Source organism: Oncorhynchus kisutch, linkage group LG5 (genome assembly GCF_002021735.2).
Source record: "Oncorhynchus kisutch isolate 150728-3 linkage group LG5, Okis_V2, whole genome shotgun sequence".
Lineage (NCBI taxonomy): Eukaryota > Metazoa > Chordata > Actinopteri > Salmoniformes > Salmonidae > Oncorhynchus > Oncorhynchus kisutch.
The window spans coordinates 47892123-47912847 of record NC_034178.2 but is presented as its reverse complement, the minus strand read 5'-3'; the positions used below and the strand labels follow the sequence as shown (position 1 = coordinate 47912847).

Sequence of the window (20725 nt, the reverse complement as noted above, 5' to 3'; positions counted from 1 at the left end):
CAGTCCTGAACTGGAATGTGTTTTTATGACTGTGGTATGGTTATGGTTTTAATTCGTTTGACTGCTTCAAGAAAGTCAGACATGTACATCTGCACAGCACAGTTTCCCCCTTCTTGCTGGCACACATGCACCCACACACATGCATGCCCACAAACACCCCTCCCCTGACTGATGTGCATAAATATGCACATGTCTGTCAAGCACTACTCTGACCCATGTCAACCCATCTCAAACATACTTAGCACTTGTCAGAGTACACCTTCCACATCCTTACTGCATGGTCATAAAAACAATCCAAATCAAAACAATTAGCTGTGTGTCTGACAGATAAGACAGGCAGGCAGTGATCTCATGTTTTATCATCTTCTTCCTCCCATCCTCCAATCTATATGAACTTTTTTCTTCCCTTCCAAACAAACTATGTTGGGGCTTATCTCTTCTTTTCTGGTTTAAATGTATCTTCACTTCCTTCAGCATAGTGTCATCCCATATGCCTAGTGCAAAACTCTGACTCTGAGACATAAATATCAATAGGAAAACAATCTCTGAGTCTGGGTTAGCCTATACCGTTGAGCTATAATAAGAGGCTTATACTTCGGGTTCTTACCTGATAAAGGTATAGCTGCAAATATTTCATGAACGCACGAGGTCTTCGCGCCATTGGCTGCTGCTGACATGGGCGGGTAGAGCTTGCAATCCCAGGTCGGGACTGGGAGGGAGAGAGAGAAAATGAGACTGAAAAAAATAAAAGGAAAACGAGGGAACTCTCCTTCAGGCAACCGAACAAGTCTGGACTTACAGTACTGCAGCTTCTGCCCAACCTGAGCCAACGAGTCTGCCTGTGTTACAGTTAAATTAAACACGACTTTGATTATCGCTTCGCGGGACCTGGGATGCGCCACGATACTCTTCATAAACGTTATGCAGCAGAGGCGGCTATCTGACAAGGGACTGGAGTGACAGAGTAAATATACAGTTTGCTTATGAATTGAATAACTCTCAGTAGTTTGGAGACAGAACAGGGAGCCACGGGTGGATTATTATGCTACAAGTGGAAAGGTGAGTTAGGACTTGAACCGTTGTCAGGTGAGGTCGTTGCCGTCCGTTGTGAGCTGGGATGCTCTGCAGAGTGCAGGCGGTTAGGTCTACGCGTCCAGCTTCACAGGGGATTTGCTCCATGTCACTGATAAAGGAAACGATTATTTATTGGTCCAATTAAGGAGGAATTGCCGACATGTTAGTGTAGTTGCCAAAAGGTGCCTCTCAGGCGCAAAGTTGTCGAAAGTCTTGACCATCCATTTTTGTTTTAAAAGTTGCTCAAATAGTTTGTATTAATCAATTTGATTATAAAGTGTGATTGCTGACGATTTAATCGTAACTGGGCTAAATGGGTTGTCAGTGTGGAGTCCAGACAGCTAGCGGCCTAGGACCACATTAAAGCTGGTCACACATGACCATCAGCGCATCCTTAATAGCCTCTAAAATGTTGTCGTCACTAGTTACCCATAGATATTAAAACTAGTAGATAGTGATAGCGTTGATGTCATCCACATATTCCTATAGAAAACTTCCAATCAATAACCGTACAGTATGAAGATAGGCAGAAACTGATTATCCAATAGAAATCCCATGCTTGTAGGCGATGTCATGGCGATGTTGGCTAACTAAGCTCATGCGCAGAAACACCTCTAATAGTCCTCTCGCACCGAACTGCGCATGTTTAGGCCGTCAAATCAAAGGCAAGCCTTCAATATAAAGTTGATTTTGACTAAAAGTATAACTTGTCAGTTTGTCACTTTCACAAGGTTGGAGTAATAACATATTCAACTACTATCTAGGTCGTGCATTTTAGATTTTGAGAAAATGAACAACTAAGGAAGAATGTTTCACTTCTCTAACCCCAAACCATGGCCAGGTCTGCTTGGTCTGTTTCTCAATCGGAACTCTGTCTCGATTGCACATCAAGCGAGCCATATTGTTGAATGTGGCTGAATCAAGGGGCCAAGGTTCCGATCTAGAAACACGGTTCTGACTGCTCTTACAGTTTTGTTTCGGTACTGCAGTTTAACTGATGCCCGGCCCAGAAAGACAATTTCCATAAATGGCCACATAGATAAGTCAGATTTGAAAATAGCTAATAAGACACTTTAGTCATCACCTTTATGCACAAAACATCCATTAAATTGTTCAAATAATTGTCGCTGAGGCCGATTTTGTTTTCCAGCACTCACAGCCGAAGATATTAACATTTTACAGTCATCCAATGTATGTCATGTTTTTGGATGACGTGCTGACGACGTCACTGCTCGCACTGCTCCCTGTGTGCACAGAGTGCTAGCGCAAATACTCAGAGGCTTTTCTAATTATTTCAGGAGATTTTAATGAAACACCTGATGCATCTGCTGATCGTTTTCCTCCTAGAACGAGTCAAAGCCCTCAAAATAGCAATATTATCACTACATTATGCAAGGATCTCTGTGTTGAGGATGCCTGGCGTTATTTCAATCCAGATGCAAAGGGTTATACCTGGACCAACAAAACTTTGTCACGTAAATCTAGAATAGATTTATTCCTAATTTCCCCTTTTTTGTTACAATTTGTTATAGATATAGATCATCAGTTGGCTCCCTTTTCTGATCAACACTTGATTTATCTGAATGTACAAGCTACTAAAAAATCAAAAGGTTCTCGAGGATATTGGAAATTAAACAACACACTTCTTAAAGATACTACTCTCATTGAAAACATCAAATCGTTAGCTAAAGATATTTTTGCGAGAAAAAACTTGGGTCATGGAAGTAGATGGGAATTTTTCAAATATAAAGTTAGAGTGGTAGCCATTAAACGCGCCAAAGAGCTGATGCGATTAAAGAACCTTAGAGAAAAAGAGACGATGAGCAAGCTTGACAGTTTTCTAAAGAAAGATAATCTGTCTGAAGAAGAGGAGTCTGTATTCAAGTCTTTACAACTAGAATTAGAACAGATTTACACGGATCTGGCAACGGGTGCCTTTGTAAGGTCAAGAGCAAAATGGATTGAAGAGGGGGAAAGAAACACTAGTTACTTTTTTGCACTTGAAAAGAGAAACTATAAAAGAAAATCTATAACTGACTCAAATTTAATGATGTTTTATGCAAAGATCCCATTACAATATCATCATTTGTCAATTCCTTTTATGAAAACCTTTACAGCTCTCAATTTCAGGAAGATGGTTGTGAAAGCTACATTTGCCACATTCAGAATTATGTCCCTGTAATTTAGGATGATTTCCACTCATTTTACGATTCACCTGTGTCAATTGAAGAAATTAGAGAGGTTCTGAATTCAATGAAAAAAGAGAAATATCCTGGCCCTGATGGCCTCTCAGTTGAATTCTATAGACAGTTTTGGGAGTTAATAGAAGACCTGATTTCTAATATGTTTCAAGATTGCATTAAAAGTGGGGAAATGGTCTCTACTATGAAACAGGGCCTTATTTAATTGATTCCGAAGCTCGATAAAGACCCTTGTCTCATTGACAATTGGCCTTATAGATTATTCAGATGCAATTGACTCAGATGCGGTTGTATTATTTTTGGACTACAGTAAAGCCTTTGACACAATTGAACATTAATTTCTCTTTAGGTCTCTTAAACCTTTTGGATTTGGTGAAAATTTTGTCAAAGTAATTTGGATGTTTTACAAAGATATAAATAGTTCTGTGTTACTAAACCTTAATACTTCCAAAAGATTCAGTATCAACAGAAGTGTACGACAGGGATGCCCAACTTCTATCTTTAGATATCTTTAGATATTCTGAATAATGCAAATTTGTATGGCTTAACCATTTTTAACAAAGAAATCAACATTTCCCAACTGGCTAATGATACTACTCTTTTCTTAAGAGACAAAGACCAGGTCGCCCATGCCCTTAATGCTATAACGGCATTTTCTATTGCATCAGGATTAAAACGGAATGTTTCTAAATGTGAAATCTTATGTTTATTTGACTCTGATGATAAATAAATAGAAAATATTCATGTGAAGTACTGTGTTAAATATTTAGGAATACATCTGTCAAAAAACCACCTAGTCAGACAACATTTGAATTTCTCTCCTAAAATTAAGAAAACCAAAAATATATTCAATAATTGGCTACAAAGAGATATTTCTATACTTGGGAGAGTACTTCTATCCAAGGCAGAGGGACTGTCTTGATTTGTGTACCCTTCATTATCGTTATGTGTAAATCCTTCTACTTGTAAAGAGATCAATAAGACCTTTCTTGACTTCATCTGGAAAAATAAGTCTCACAAACTAAAAAAGTCAGTACTTTCTAACAAAAGAGCTGAAGGCAGTCTAGAAGTGTTGAATTTTGTTGATATAAATAACACTTTCAAGATAAGATGTTTGATCATTACTGATTCAATATGGTATTTCATTCCAAATAATGTGTTTAATAAGTCGGGAGGTCTTCAAATTTGACTGAAAAGTAATTATATTCCTGAAAGATTACCTGCTAAATTGGCTAGGTTTCACCAACAAGCTTTAATGGCCTGGAAAATATGTTTCCTGCACAATTTTTCTCCACATAAAGCTCTTTTGTGGAATAATTAAGACATAACTGTAAGGAATAAGTCATTGTTCTACCCCAGCTGGCATGAGAGGAATATTGACTTTATTTTTGATGTTTTCAACAACAAGGGTAATATTCTCACATATGAACAATTTATAACATTGAAATAGTTTCCAATACCTTTCAGAGAGTTTATTTATGTGATCAAAGCCGTTCCCAGTGGCGTGGGCTTACTTGAGAAATCTTGTCGTAATAAATATATAAGACAAATTCTTCATTCACAAAACCAACTTACACCGAGAGGAAAGTTTTTCTGGAACACGCTTATTCCTGATTTTTCCATTGTCAGGAAAAATGCATGGTTAAGGCCTTACAAATATTGTATACCAAACAAAGTTAAGGAAGTGCACTTCAAAATTTTACATAAGATATATCCATGTAATTCTATGATATCCAAATGTGTGGCTATTGATGATATCTGTGTTTTCTGTGAAAAAGAAGGTGGGAATCTGTCTCACTTGTTCTTTGAATGTAAATTTGTGTCAGAATTATACTATTATAGTGGGCTGAATGGCACAAAAAAAAGAAGCCGTTTAGAAGCCTCTTGGACCTAAATGTGGCGCACCGGTACCGCTTGCCGTGCGGTAACAGAGAGAACAGTCTATGACTAGGGTGGCTGGAGTCTTTGACAATGTTTAGGGCCTATCTCTGACACCGCCTGGTATAGAGGTCCTGGATGGCAGGAAGCTTGAAGCTCTCAACCTGCTACACTGTAGTCCACAATCATCTCCTTAGTCTCGATCACATTGAGGGAAAGGTTGTTGTCCTTGCACCACACTGTCAGGTCTCTGACCTCCTCCCTATAGGCTCATTGTTGTCGGTGATCAGGCCTACCACTGTTGTGTCATCAGCAAATTTAATGATGATGTTGGAGTCATGAGTGAACAGGGAGTACAGGAGGGGACTGAGCTCACACCCCTGTGGGGCCCCCGTGTTGAGGATCAGCATAGCGTATGTGTTGTTATCTACCCTTACCACCTGGGTGCGGCCCGTCAGGAAGTCCAGGATCCAGTTGCAGAGGGAGGTGTTTAGTCCCATGGTCCTTAGCTTAGTGATGAGCTTTGAGGGAACTATGGAGTTGAACGCTGAGCCTGTAGTCAATGAAGAGCATTCTCACATAGGTGTTCCTTTTTTCCAGGTGGGAAAGGGCAGTGTGGAGTGCAATAGAGATTGCATAATCTGTGGATCTGTTGGTGCGGTATGCAAATTGGAGTGGGTCTAGGGTTCCTGGGATAATGGTGTTGATGTGAGCCATGACCAGCCTTTCAAAGTATTTTATGGCTACAAACGTGAGTGCTACGGGTCGGTAGTCATTTAAGCAGGTTACCTTAGTGTTCTTGGGTACAGGGTCTATGGTGGTCTGCTTGAAACATGTTGGTATTATAGACTCAGACAGGGAGAGGTTGAAAATGTCAGGGAAGACACTTGCCAGTTGGGCAGCACATGCTCGGAGTACACGTCCTGGTAATCCGTCTGGCCCTGCGGCCTTGTGAATGTTGACCTGTTTAAAGATCTTACTCACATCGGCTGCGGAGAGCGTGAACACACTGTCATCTGGAACAACTAATGCTCTCATGCATGTTTCAGTGTTACTTGCCTCGAAGCGAGCATAGAAGTTATTTCTCTCATCTGTTAGGCTCGTGTCGCTGGGCAGCTCTCGACTGTGTTTCCCTTTGTAGTCTGCAATAGTTCGCAAGCCCTGCCATATCGGACGAGTGTCTGAGCCGGTGTAGTGCGATTCGATCTTAGTCCTGTATTGACACTTTGCCTGTTTGATGGTTCATCGGAGAGCGTAGCGGGATTTCTTATAAGCTTCCGTGTTCGAATCCCGCTCCTTGAAAGTGGCAGCTCTACCCTTTAGCTCAGTGCGGATGTTGCCTGTAATCCATGGCTTCTTGTTGGGGTATGTACGTACAGTCAGAGTGGGGACGACGTCCTCAATGCACCATCTGATAAAGCCAGTGACTGATGTGGTGTACTCGTCAATTCCATCGGAAGAATCCCGGAACATATTCCTGTCTGTGCTAGCAAAACAGCAGTTTAGCATCTGCTTCATCTGACCACTTTTTTATAGACCGAGTCACTGGTGCTTCCTGCTCTAATCTTTGCCTGTAAGCAGGAACCAGGAGGATAGAGTCATGGTCAGATATGCCTAATTGGGGGTGAGGGAGAGCTCTGTATGTGTTTCTGTGTGTGGAGCAAAGGTGGTCCAGAATTTATTTCCCTCTAGCCGCACATCTAACACGCTGACAGAAATTTGGTAAAACTGATTTAAGTATCCCTGCATTAAAGTCACCGACCACTAGGAGCACTGCCTCTGGATGAACGTTTTCATGTTTGCTTATATACAGCTCATTTAGTGTGGTTTTAGTGCCAACCTCACTTTGTGGTGGAATGTAGACAGTTACGAAAAATATAGATAAAACTCTCCAGGTAAATGGTGTGGTCTACAGCTTATCATGAGATACTCTACCTCAGGCAAGCAAAACCTTGAGACCTCCTTAGATATCGTGCATTAGCTGTTGTTTACATAAAATCATAGGCCCTCGTCCCGTGTCTTACCAGAGGCTGCTGTTTTGTTTTGCCAATCGAGTGTATTACCCGCCAACTGTATGTTCTTAATGTTGTTGTTCAGTCACGACTCGGTGAAACATAAGATGATACAGTTTTTAATGTCCCGTTGGTATGATATACGTGCTTGCAGTTTGTCCCATTTGAGGTGAATAATGTCAGTTCTGATGTCCAGAAGCTCTTTTCGGTCGTTTTATATGGAGTATGCTTCTTTGTTTTATTCATGTTTGCTCTAGCCTCTATAGAGGTGCTTAGACATAGGCATAGCTTTCTGTGTTTATCAATCAACCAAAAAATATTCTCCCTGAGACAAAGCACTTGAATGAGACCAGACAACTGATCAGCATCTTACTTGTCAAATTATGCCATAATTGTTTTTAAATCAGGTTTTTGATATTGCGAACTAAGGTCCAATGCCTGTTCTGATTCAGACTAGGCTACTTCTATAGACTTGCCTCACACCTCAGTATCCATCATCAGATGGCAGAATTCACCTGGTTCATTAGACTTCATAATCCAAAGAAGTAATATGCAGGATGAAGTGTATCTTCTAAACAGGCATTCATGCCTGTTAATTTAAAATAACAGGATATCTGTAGTCAATTTTCAGCCTTTGTTCTCTCCACATTGGTATGGTATTCTGTGACAATTATTGTATAGTATAGTTGCAGTGTTTTGCAGTGTTTGACTCAGGTGATTATGTAAGCAATGACCTTGTCTGCTTGGCAACATTACATATTTCACAGTCTGTAAAAGTCTTCAAAATAAGAGATTTCACACTGATTGACGGCCTTCACGTTGGGAACTGGTGTCAATGGCGTTTATTTCAAGACGTTTATTTACAAAGGTAAATCAATTGTAGCCGATATATATCAGGCTGGGGGTAATGGAGCTAGGCAGCAGGCTCAATCCACCCTGTCTAAGTAATAGTAGGGGGAACTACAGCCAGACCTAGGGCTATATGTTGGCAGAGTTTTGTTCTCAGGTGGGCCAGTGTGACTCAGCCCAGCCAGCTAGGCAGGTGTGGGATGGATGGGATGTGGGTGGCTGAAGCTTCCTCTGACATAATAAAACTCTTGCTAAGAGCAGGGTGGTGCTTTCTGACTCATACCATTTATACCGTGCTAGTCTCTTTGTTGTGCTGGACTATTATTTGTTAAGCTGCTGAATGGACTTTCCAATTCCAGCACATCAAAGAGACTAGCACTACATCCTGTAGTTATATGTCTGCCAGATCCAATGAGAACTTTAATTGGCAGTGCAAAGCCCTTCCTCTCCCTCTGTTTGTTCCCTCATCTTTAAATTTTTTTCTCCCACTCTCTCTCCATCTCACTTTCTATATATTCCTCTCTCCCATGGACTTTCTTTCTTTCTCTCGCTCTCTCTTTCCCTCATTCCATCCCTCTGTGAGCTATTGTGAATTTACTGTGGGTTTTGCTTTTGCAGTTTTTTCTACCTCCCCATCGCCACAGTGATTAACACCCAGTTCTCCTCCTTCTCTGAAGTGTCTGGTTTTCCTCCTTACCTTCTCTCAATAGTCGCTTTTTATTTTTTTTAACCTTTATTTAACTAGGCAAGTCAGTTAAGAACAAATTCTTATTTTCAATGACGGTGGGTTAACTGCCTGTTCAGGGGCAGAATGACAGATGTGTACCTTGTCAGCTCGGGGGTTAGAACTTGCAACCTTCCGGTTACTAGTCCAACGCTCTAACCACTAGGCTACGCTGCCGCTTTCCTCTCTCTCTCATCCTCTCAGCCTTCACCTTCACCCCTCTTTCCTCTCTCTCTCATCCTCTCAGCCTTCACCTTCACCCCTCTTTCCTCTCTCTCTCATCCTCTCAGCCTTCACCTTCACCCCTCTTTCCTCTATCCTTCTTTTTTTGTTCTCCTCCTCATTCATGGTTTATTTGCTGCTTCTGGCATGGTGCTCTTCTTGGCTGCATTGTGTTGAGATCTGGGCTGTTACCAAGTGTTCCATCTGTGGAAGGGAAGGCTGCTGTTGGTTACTGTCTTTCATGTGTGAGTTCATCTTGGTTTTGTCAGGGAGCTGAATCTCTATTGTCTTCAGGGAGCTTCAGAAGAAAAATGAGGTAAAGCAGAGGTTATTAAAAGGTCTGTATGGAGGTTGGGGATGTCTAGACAGTGGTATGGAACTGATGTGACTCATGTTTTTATGTGGGTTTAGGGTTTGATATCGAAAGGCTGGATCTTAAGTGGTTGTTAATGTCTCATGGAATATGAACAAGACAAAGGCCATAATCTGTAGAGGAAAGAGTCTCTTTGTATGTTTGTCTCTGTCCTTTCTCTGTGTCTATGTGGGGAAAGTGACTCATTAGAGCAGATGTTCTTGCAGTGAGACAGGTAAAGATGCACTAGAGACAGGGAAACTTAAAAGAGTTTAAAGAAATGCAGAAACTTAAAAATGTCTTACAAGTACAAAGTCTTCAAGCTTGAGGTTCGTAAAGTCACTGACACTATTAATTTGCTACATCTTCCTCCCCAGGGGCATGTTGGGAGCTTGTGCAAGCAGGGTTATGAACTTCTCTAAGACAATTGATCAAAATGGAGTCTCTTTGTTTGGCTTGGCTAATAAGAGAGTGTGGACATGATCAAGCTTGAGGCTAGTGCCTTCCAGACCAAGGTGATAGGTGCAACACTTGCCCTGGGGGTTAGAGGTTAAAGATCATTGACTGGGTCGTTCTGTCAAGTTCTTGAACTCAGACAGATAGGCCGACAGTAGAGCTGCTCTTTATAACATTGCTCCCGTCACAGATAGGGGCAAATGCTGTGTCACCCACTGTACACTATACAGAACACTTAGGCCTACACAAAAACTCACCAGTGAGAGAAATATTTGTATAATTGACTATGACACCCCCCCCCCCCCTCTCTGTCCTCCTCTGTCCCTGTGCTTATGTCACGCCAAGGGAACCTTGCAGTTACACAACAGTCCTCTCTGTCACCATGAGACGGCTTGCGGCCCCCCCAGGAGAATGGCATCTCTCACTGTCTGTACTACCTCCATGCCTCAGCTGCTCTCTTATCAGAAAGTACAGTGTGTGTTCACTGCCTCCTTACTTTGTCTCACTCTCTTCTTTTCTCCACGATCTCTTTCTCGTTAATTTCTTTCCATCTTTTACTCAGACACTCTCACTTTATTCTAGGACCGGGACGATAACGGTATCACAATATTTTTTTCGAAGGGCATCAATGAAAATACGAAACAGACCGAACTTTTGTCCTTTGAAAACCTGCTTTATGTAAAATAGTTAAATCTTCTTTTTGTTTTATTTCCTTGCCACTCTACTAACGAGTATCATGATATTGGTATAGTCCCAGCACTACTCTAATACCCCCCTGCCTCTGTCTCTCTCTGTTGCTCTCATTCTCTCTCACCCAGCCTCGGTCTCTCTCACCCCCTGCCTCGGGCTCTCTCACCCCCTGCCTCAGACTCTCTCACCCCTGCCTTGGCCTCTCTCATCCCCTGCCTCCAAGCAGCGCAGTTCAGTCAGTCAGTGGTCTATTAAGTCAGCCCATAGCAGACTACAGTATGTGAGCGGAGTTGAGCGGTCAGAAATCCTGCTCCATGAGCGGTGCTCCGAAGCTCCACATACTTTCCAACCGCTCCGCTAAAAAACGCTCTTCCTCACTCACAGGAATAAGACTTCCACTCCGAATTTGCTCCATTCATTAAAATCACAATTGATCTATTTTTGTTGACCTCCTGGACCTACCATTTTGTTTTGAAGTATAGGAACCAAACTATATGATTTAAATACAAGTATTTTAATAAACATGAAAAGGTGAATTTAAGAACCGCTCATTTCAAATAGACTACATTTCATATCAAATCAAATCAAATCAAATTGTGTTGGTCACATACACATGGTTAGCAGACATTAATGTGAGTGTAGCAGAATGCTTGTGCTTCTAGTTCCGACCGTGCAGTAATATTTAACAGGTAATCTAACAATTTCACAACAACTACAAGTGTGAAGGAATGACTAACAATATGTACATATTAATATATGGATGAGCGATGGCCGTGCGGCATAGGCAAGATGCAGTAGATGGTAAAGAGTAGAATATATACATATGAGATGAGTAATGTAAGGTATGTTAACATTCAATAAAGTGGCATTGTTTAAAGTGGCTAGTGATACATTTTTTACATCAATTTCCATCAATTTCCATTATTAAAGTGACTAGTGACATTTATTTCATCCAATTTTTTATTATTAAAGTAGCTAGAGATTGTGTCCATATGTTGGCAGCAGCCACTCAATGTTAATGATGGCTGTTTAACAGTTTGATGGCCTTGAGATAGAAGCTGTTTTTCAGTCTCTCGGTCCCAGCTTTGATGCACCTGTACTGACCTCGCCTTCTGGATGATAGCGGAGTGAACAGGCAGTGGCTTGGGTGGTTGTTGTCCTTGAGGATCTTTTTGGCCTTCCGGTGACATCGGGTGGTGTAGGTGTCCTGGAGGGCAGGTAGTTTGCCCCCGATGATGTGTTGTGCAGACCTCACTACCCTCTGGAGAGCCTTGCGGTTGTGGGCGGAGCAGTTGCCGTACCAGGCTGTGATACAGTCCGACAGGATGCACTCGACTGTGCATCTGTAGAAGTTTGAGTGTTTTCGGTGACAAGCCAAATTTCTTCAGCCTCTTGAGGTTAACACTTTCCCCCTTCTCCACTACTGTCCTGTCGATGTGGATAGGGGTCTGCTCCCTCTGCTGTTTCCTGAAATCCACGATCATCTCCTTGGTTTTGATAACGTTGAGTGTGAGCTTATTTTCCTGACACCACACTCCGAGGGCCCTCACCTCCTCCCTGTAGGCCGTCTCGTTGTTGTTGGTAATCAAGCCTACCACTGCAAACTTGATGATTGAGTTGGAGGCGTGCATGGCCACGCAGCCATGGGTGAACAGGGAGTACAGTAGAGGGCTGAGAACGCACCCTTGTAGGGCCCCTGTGTTGAGGATCAGCGGGGTGGAGATGTTGTTTCCTACCCTCACCACCTGGGGGCGGCCCGTCAGAATGTCCAGGACCCAGTTGCACAGGGCGGGGTCGAGACCGAGGGTCTCAAGCTTAATGACTAGTTTGGAGGGTACTATGGTGTTAAAATGCTGAGCTGTAATCGATGAACAGCATTCTTACATAGGTATGCCTCTTGTCCTAATGGGTTAGGGCAGTGTGATTGCGATTGCATCGTCTGTGGACCTATTGGGGTGGTAAGCAAATTGGAGTGGGTCTAGGGCGTCAGGTAGGGTGGAGGTGATATGATCCTTGACTAGTCTCTACGGGGCGATAGTCGTTTAGCTCAGTTACCTTCACTTTCTTAGGTACAGGAACAATGGTGTCCCTCTTGAAGCATGTGGGAACAGCAGACTGGGATAGGGATTGATTGAATATGTCCATAAACACTCCAGACAAATGGTCTGCGCATGCTCTGAGGACACGGCTAGGGATGCCGTCTGGGCCGGCAGCCTTGCGAGGGTGAACACGTTTAAACGTTTTAATCACGTTGGCCGCGGTGAAGGAGAGCCCGCAGGTTTTGGTAGTGGGCCGTGTCAGTGGCACTATATTGTCCTCAAAGCAAGCAAAGAAGTTGTTTAATTTGTCTAGAAGTTGTTTAATTTGTCTATTAAACAGCATACAGTGTATTCTGAATGTATTCAGACCACTTGACTTTTTCCACATTTTGTTACGTTACAACCTTATTCTGAAATTGATTAAATAAATAAAACATCCTCATCAATCTACACACAATGCCCCATAATGACAAAGTGAAAACAGGTCATTTTTGCAAATGTTTACATAAGTATCCAGACCCTTTGCTATGAGACAAGAAAAGACTAGAAATTGAGCTCAGATGCATCCTTTTTCCATTGATCAATCTTGAAATTCAATTGATTGGACATGATTTGGAATGGCACACACCTGTCTATATAAGATCCCACACTTGACAGTGCATGGCAGAGCAAAAACCAAGCCATGAGGTCGAAAGAATTGTTCTTAGAGCGCCGAGACAGAATTGTGTCGAGGCACAGATCTGGGGAAGAGTACCACAAAATGTCTACAGCATTGAAGGTCCCCAAAACCACAGTGGCCTCCATCATTCTTAAATGGAACAAGTTTGTAACTACCAATATTCTTCCTAGAGCTGGCCGCCCTGCAAAACTGAGCAATCGGGGGAGAAGTGCCTTGGTCAGGGAGGTGACGAAGCACGCGATGGTCACTCCGACAGAGCTCCAGAGTTAATCTTTGGAGATGGGAGAACCTTCCAGAAGGAAAACCATCTCTGCAGCACTCCACCAATCAGGCTTGTATCGTACAGTGGCTAGACAGAAGCCACTCCTCAGTAAAAGGCACATGACAGCCCGCTTGGAGTTAGCCAAAAGGGGCATAAAGGACGCTCAGACCATGAGGAACAAGATTCTCTGGTCTGATGAAGCTAAGATTGAACTCTTTGGCCTGAATGCCAAGCGTCACGTCTGGAGGAAACTAGGCACCATCCCTACGGTGAAGAATGGTGGTGGCTGCATCATACTGTGGGGATGTTTTTCAGCAGCATGGACTGGGAGACTACTTAGGATCGAGGGAAAGATGAACTGCGCAAAGTATGGAGAGATCCTTGCTAAACCTGCTCCAGAGGGCTCAGGACCTCAGATTGGGGCGAAGGTTTACCTTCCAACAGGACATTGACCCTAAGCACACAGCCAAGAGAACACAAGAGTGGCTTCTGAACTCGGTTTGTACCCGATCGAAGAGAGAGACCTGAAAATAGCTGTGCAGCGATGTTACCTAACCAACCTGATAGAGCTTGAGAAGATTTGTGGGGAAGAATTGGAGAAACTCCCCAAATACAGGGTGTGCCAAGCTTGTAACGTCATACCCAAGAAGACTCAAGAATGTAATCGCTGCCAAAGTGGTGGTTGTAGGTAATGATAATAATGTGATGTAGATTAGAAGGACAGATGCTGTCACAGAAGGACAGGTGCTGTCACAGAAGATGAAACCATGAGAGAATGAGAGGCAGACAGAGAGAGAGAGAGAAAGGGTGGCGAGCCAAAGAAGGAGAGAAGCTGGAATATCAACTGAGAGGGGAGAGAAAGCACGAGACAGACCACTTAAAGGCACTTTATAGGATATTTACCACTCTGCAACATTTTAATGTAGAAATGTGGATTATACAGTACCAGTCAAAAGTTTGGACACACTTACTCATTCCAGGGTTTTTCTTTATTTGTACTATTTTCTACTTTGTAGAATAATAGTGAAGACATCAAAACTACGAACTAACATATATGTAATCATGCAGTAACCAAAAACAAATCAAAATATATTTGACATTCTTCAAAGTAGCCACCCTTTGCCTTGATGAGAGCTTTGCACACTCCTGGCATTCTCTCAACCAGTTTCATGAGGTAGTCACCTGGAATGCATTTAAATTAACAGTTGTGCCTTGTTCAAAGTTAATTTGTGGAATTTCTTTCCTTCTTAATGTGTTTGAGCCAATCAGTTGTGTTGTGACAAGGTAGAGGTGGTATACAGTAGACAGCCCTATTTGGTAAAAGAAATTCCATATTATGTCAAGAACAGCTCAAATATTCTTTGCCACACTTTTTGCAGTTTTACTTTAGTGTGTTATCCTAAACAGGATGCATGTTTTGGAATGTTTGCTATTGTGTACAGGCTTTCTTCTTTTCACTCTGCCATTTAGGTTAGTATTGTGGAGTAATTACAATGTTGTTGATCCATCCTCAGTTTTCTCTTATCACAGCCATTAAACTCTAAACCTGTTTTAAAAGTTGCCATTGGACTCATGGTGAAATCTCTGAGCAGTTTCCTTCCTCTCCAGTAACTGAGTTAAGAACCCCTGTATCTTTGTAGTGACTGGGTATATTGATACACCATCCAAAGTGTAATTAACAACTTCACCATGCTGAAAGTGAAAGGGATATTCAATGTCGACTTTTTTCCCAAGTTTTACACATCTACTAATATGTGCCCTTCTTTGCGAGGCCTCCCTGTCTTTGTGGTTGAATCTGTGTTTGAAATTCACTGCTCGACCGAAGGACCTTACAGATAATTGTATGTGTGAGGTAATAGATGAGGTAGTCATTAAGAAATCATTTTAAACACTATTATTGCAAACAGAGTGAGACCATGCCACTTATTTTGTGACTTCCTAAGCACATTTTTACTCCTGAACTTATTTAGGCATGCCATAATCAATCAAATTCAATCAAATATATTTATGAAGCCCTTTTTACATCAGCCGATGTCACAAAGTGCTATATAGAAACCCAGCCTAAAACCCCAAACAGCAAGCAATCCAGATGTAGAAGCACGGTGGCTAGGAAAAACTCGCTAGAAAGGCAGGAACCTAGGAAGAAACCTAGGAAGGAACCAGGCTCTGAGGGGTGGCCAGTCCTCTTCTGGCTGTGCCGGGTGGAGATTATAACAGTACATGGCCAAGATATTCAAATGTTCATAGATGACCAGCAGGGTCAAATAATAATAATCACAGCGGTTATAGAGGGTGCAACAGGTCAGCACCTCAGGAGTAATTGTCAGTTGGCTTTTCATAGCCGATCATTCAGAGTTAGGGACAGCAGTTGCGGTAGAGAAAGAGAGTTGAAAACAGCGAGGCATGAGGCATGGTCCTTGGGCTCAGGTTCTCAGAGAGAAGAGAGGGAGAGTGCAAATTAGAGGGAGCATACTTAAATTCACACAGGACACTGGATAAGACAGGAGAAATACTCCAGATATAACAGACTGACCCTAGCCCCCCGACACAAACTATTGCGGCATATTTACTGGAGGCTGAGACAGGAGGGGTCGGGAGACACTGTGGTCCCGTACGACGATACCCCCGGACAGGGCCAACCAGGCAGGATATAATATACCCCACCCACTTATACCCCACCCACTTTGCCACCCACTTTGCCCACTTTACCCCACCCACTTTACCCCACCCACTTTGCCACCCACTTTGCCCACTTATACCCCACCCACTTTGCCACCCACTTTGCCACCCACTTTGCCCACTTATACCCCACCCACTTTGCCACCCACTTTGCCACCCACTTTGCCCACTTATACCCCACCCACTTTGCCCACTTATACCCCACCCACTTTGCCAAAGCACTAAGTTAAGCTTTTCTTTTTTTATTAATTTGTCAACATTTCATAAAACAACTTAATTTTTGGGGTATTGTGTGTAGTACAGTGACACAAGATCTCAATTGAATCCATTTTAAATTCAGGCTGTAACACAACAAAATGTGTAATAAGTCAAGGTGTGTGAATACTTTCTGAATGAAGGCACTGTATGTTTTGTATACTTTTAGTTAACCTAGGTTGAGTTTAAACAATAGCTGTTGATGACATTGCCAGTTATATAGGCCTAAATAGTATTATTATTGCTAAACCTACCCTTTGGAATGACTTCACTGGCAACAGTGAATATATTTAGTTATTAACTGATCTGTCAATAGTCATTCTCATGGTAACACAATGGTAGTAGTCAGTGACAAATATCAAAGCAAAGCCGGGCTTGGTTAAAACCCACATTGGGAGACCAAATTAGTAGCTGTAGATCAATCAACTACAGTAGGAGGTGCTGCCCATCCTATAGTTTTTCTGATAGTGGATATAACATTGAAGATCTGACATTGTTTCAAAGGTACATATTCAACTATTTTATACAAGGTTTATCTAAGCTGAAAATTGGTTACAAGGATGACATAATCCTGTGGTTGAAATTTCACCCTCAAAAAATAGTTGACATTTTAAACCCAATGTATTTTCTACGTAGATTCCACATGAAACAACATTGATTCAACTGTGCACAACTGTGTACTTTCCAGCTGGTGTTTTATTTTACTTAACTGCCATTGACGTATAGTGTTTCAGTTGTAAATGAAGATCTAAAAGACATGTCTTATCTTTATTGTTAATGGTAATGGTCTTATCATAACGGTTTCTGTAAATAGGCCGTGGTCAGACAGTTCCATTACTTTGAACATAAAAGGACTGTAACTTTACAGATTCCGCAGGAAATATAAAAAATAGCATGAATAGTATGAGGGTGGATTTGGTTTGTATTTGAGCAATTGTGAGCAATTACATTTTATGGGTGAGGAACCCAGATGGAAAATGGGCACTGCATTTGGAATTCATTAAATATGTTGGATGAAAAATAAAAACACTAATTGATTTATTCACATTTTAGTATTATTCCATCTGCTATGGACTTTTTAATGAACTGAACAGTGATAAGTAGCAATTTGGGGTTAGCTCTAAAGCTATAGTGCATTCGGAAAGTATTCAGACCCCTTGACTTTTTCAACATTCTGTTACGTTACAGCCTTATTCCACAATTGATTCAATTTATACTTCCTCATCAATATACACACAATAGCCCATAATGACAAAGCAAAAAGAGGTATAAATAAACAAATTAAAACGGATATCACATTTACATAAGTATTTAGACCCTTTACTCAGTACTTTGTTCAAGAACCTTTCTCAGCGATTACAGCCTTGAGTCTTCTTGGTTATGACGCTACAAGCTTTACACACCTGTATTTGGGGAGTTTCTCCCATTCTTCTCTGCAGATCCTGTCATGCTCTGTCAGGTTGGATGGGGAGCGTCGCTGCACAGCTATTTTCAGGTCTCCAAAGATGTTTGATCGGGTTCAAGTCCGGGCTCTGGCTGGGCCACTTAAGGACATTCAGAGACTTGCCCCGAAGCCACTCCTGTGTTGTCTTGGCTGTGTGCTTAGTGTCGTTGTCCTATTGGAAGGTGAACCTTCGCCCCAGTCTGAGGTCCTGAGTCCTCGGAAGCAAGTTTTCATCAAGGATCTCTCTGTACATTGCTCCGTTCATCTTCCTCTCAATCCTGACTAGTCTCCCAGTCCCTGCCACTGAAAAACATCCCCACAGCATGATGCTGCTACCACCATGCTTCACCGTGGGGATGGTGCCAGATTTCCTCCAGACGCTTGGCATTCAGGCCAAAGAGTTTAATCTTGGTTTAATTGACCAGAAAGTCCTGTAGGTGACTTTTGGCAAACTCCAAGCGGGCTGTCATGTGCCTTTTACTGAGGAGTGGCTTCTGTCTGACCACTCTACCATAAAGGCCTGATTGGTGGATTGCTGCAGAGATGGTTTTCCTTCTGGAATGTTTTCCCTAACAGGAACTCTGGAGCTCCCTGACCAAGGCCCTTCTCCCCCCATTGCTTAGTTTGGCCGGGCGTTGCCTTCTGTGCCTCGACACAATCCTGTGTCTGAGCTCTACGGACAATTCCTTCGACCTCATGGCTTGGTTTTTGCTCTGACACGCACTGTCAAGTGTGGGACCTTATAGACAGGTGTGTGGCTTTCCAAATCATGTCCAATCAATTGAATGGAATCCATTGAATGGATTCCAATGAAGTTTTAGAAGCATCTCAATGATGATCAATGGGAACAGGATGCACCTGAGCTCAGTTTCGAGTCTCCTAGCAAAGTTTCTGAAGGCTTATGTAAATAAGGTATTTCTGTTTTTTAATTTTTAATACATTTGTAAAAACTTGTTTTTGATGATGAAAACAATTTAATTAATACATTTTAGAATAAGGCTGTAACGTTACAAAATGTGGAAAAAGTCAAGTGGTCTGAATGCGCTGTAATATCTTGTATGTTTCGAAATTTGTCCAGCTGTCGATTGTTGAGATACAAGAAGAGCAGCCCGAGTTCTTCAGTGTATATACATACCAGAACAAACATTTACACTTTCACAAACAGAAACAGGGTGACTTTGTGTTAGATACTGAGAGATTCCTTCTCATCTTTCCTAGTTTTCTATGTAGAAAACTGAACTTAATCTAAACTTATTCAAATATGTAAATTCCACCCTTGCCGGGGGCAGGTGTGCTTGTCTATTTTTAGTGAACGATAGGAGGAGTAAGACATTGACTCATTCTTCCCGACCACAAGCCACAGGCTGTATATCTTGATACTGTGTGTGTGTGTGTGTGTGTGTGTGTGTGTGTGTGTGTGTGTGTGTGTGTGTGTGTGTGTGTGTGTGTGTGTGTGTGTGCACATGCATGTGTGCGCGCAGGGTTGGATAGGTTACTTTCTATTGTAAATGTAATCCATTACAGTTATTAGTTACAGTCCAAAATTGTAATCAGTAACGCAATTTATGCATTACCCATTATCAGTAACATAATCAGATTATTTTCTGTTACTTTTGAATTACTCTCCCATTAAGGGTCATTAGAAGAAGACAAAAATTATCCATAAAATGCATTTGGCGTGTCATCATAGTGGTCTCTGACTTATGGTCAGACTCACTCAGGTAGAACAAATGTAAAGGTTTTGCCTATTCAACGCTGAATTAAACCTCATTAACATGCTGACTAGACCGGGCATGCGCCTGCGTCCGCCCGCGTGCGCCATTGCACGCATGTTGATTCGGAAGAGGTATTCGGAGTGGACTTCTAGTCCAACTCAGGAAGCGTGCACACCATCCTCCGCTTCCGAGTATAGTACTCGCTAATGTTCAGTCTCTGGACAACAAAGTAGACGAGCTCAGGGCAAGGATCTCCTTCCAGAGGGACATCAGGGACTGTAACATACTCTGTTTCATGCAATCAAGGCTCTCTCCGGATATACTGTCCCAGTCCATACAGCCAGCTGGGTTCTCAGAACATCGCGCAGACAGGAATTAAGAACTCTCCAGGAAGAAGAAAGGTGGCGGTGTATGTTTCATGACTACTCATGAACTACTCATGGTGTGATTGTGATAACCTACAGAAACTCAAGTACTTTTGTTCACCTGACCTAGAATACCTCACAATCAAATGCAGACTGTATTTCCAAACAAAATAATTATCTTTGGTTATAGTCACAGCCTTGTATATTCCCCCTAAAGCCGATAACACAACGACCCTCAAGGAACTACACTGGACTTTGTGCAAGCTGGAAACCACATATCCTGAGGCAGCATTTATTGTAGCTGGGGATTTTAACAAAGAAAATTTGAGGAAAACGCTACCAAAGTTTTATCAACACATTGCCGGTACTACTCACGCTCTAAAAACGCTAAACCATTGTTACTCCCCCTTCCGGGATGGCTACAAGGCCCTCCCCCGCCCTCCCTTCGGCAAATCAGATCACGACACCATTTTGCTCCTCCCTTCTTATAGGCAGAAACTCAAACAGGAAGTACATGTGCTAAGGTATTTTCAGCCCTGGTCTGACCAATCGGAATCAATGCTTCAAGAATGTTTAGATCACTCGGACTGGGATATGCTCCGGGTAGCCTCTGAGAATAACATTGACATATACACGGACATGGTGACTGAGTTCATCAGGAAGTGTATAGTGGATGTTGTTTCCACTGTGACTATTAAAACCTACCCAAACCAAAAACCGTGGATAGATGGCAGCTTTCACGCAAAACTGAAAGCGCCAACCACCGCATTTAACCATGGAAAGGTGACTTTGAATATGGTTTAATACAAACAGTGTAGTTATTCAGAGT

At 42.2% G+C, this 20725-nt stretch overlaps 1 protein-coding gene across 6 annotated transcripts in view; it reads left to right on the top strand.

Annotated features, from left to right (window-relative positions):
• The first annotated feature begins 691 nt into the window (after window positions 1-691).
• Window positions 692-20725, top strand: part of LOC109891573 (collagen alpha-1(VII) chain) — a 118542-nt gene continuing 98508 nt past the window's right edge. For 4 of the 6 annotated variants that reach the window (XM_031825231.1, XM_031825229.1, XM_031825226.1 and 1 more), the window contains exon 1: window positions 693-964. The gene's annotated coding sequence lies outside the window, so the exon portion shown is untranslated. Of the gene's footprint in view, window positions 1060-20725 lie in introns of all 6 variants that reach the window. The other 2 variants (XM_031825230.1, XM_031825227.1) reach the window with 2 other exon arrangements.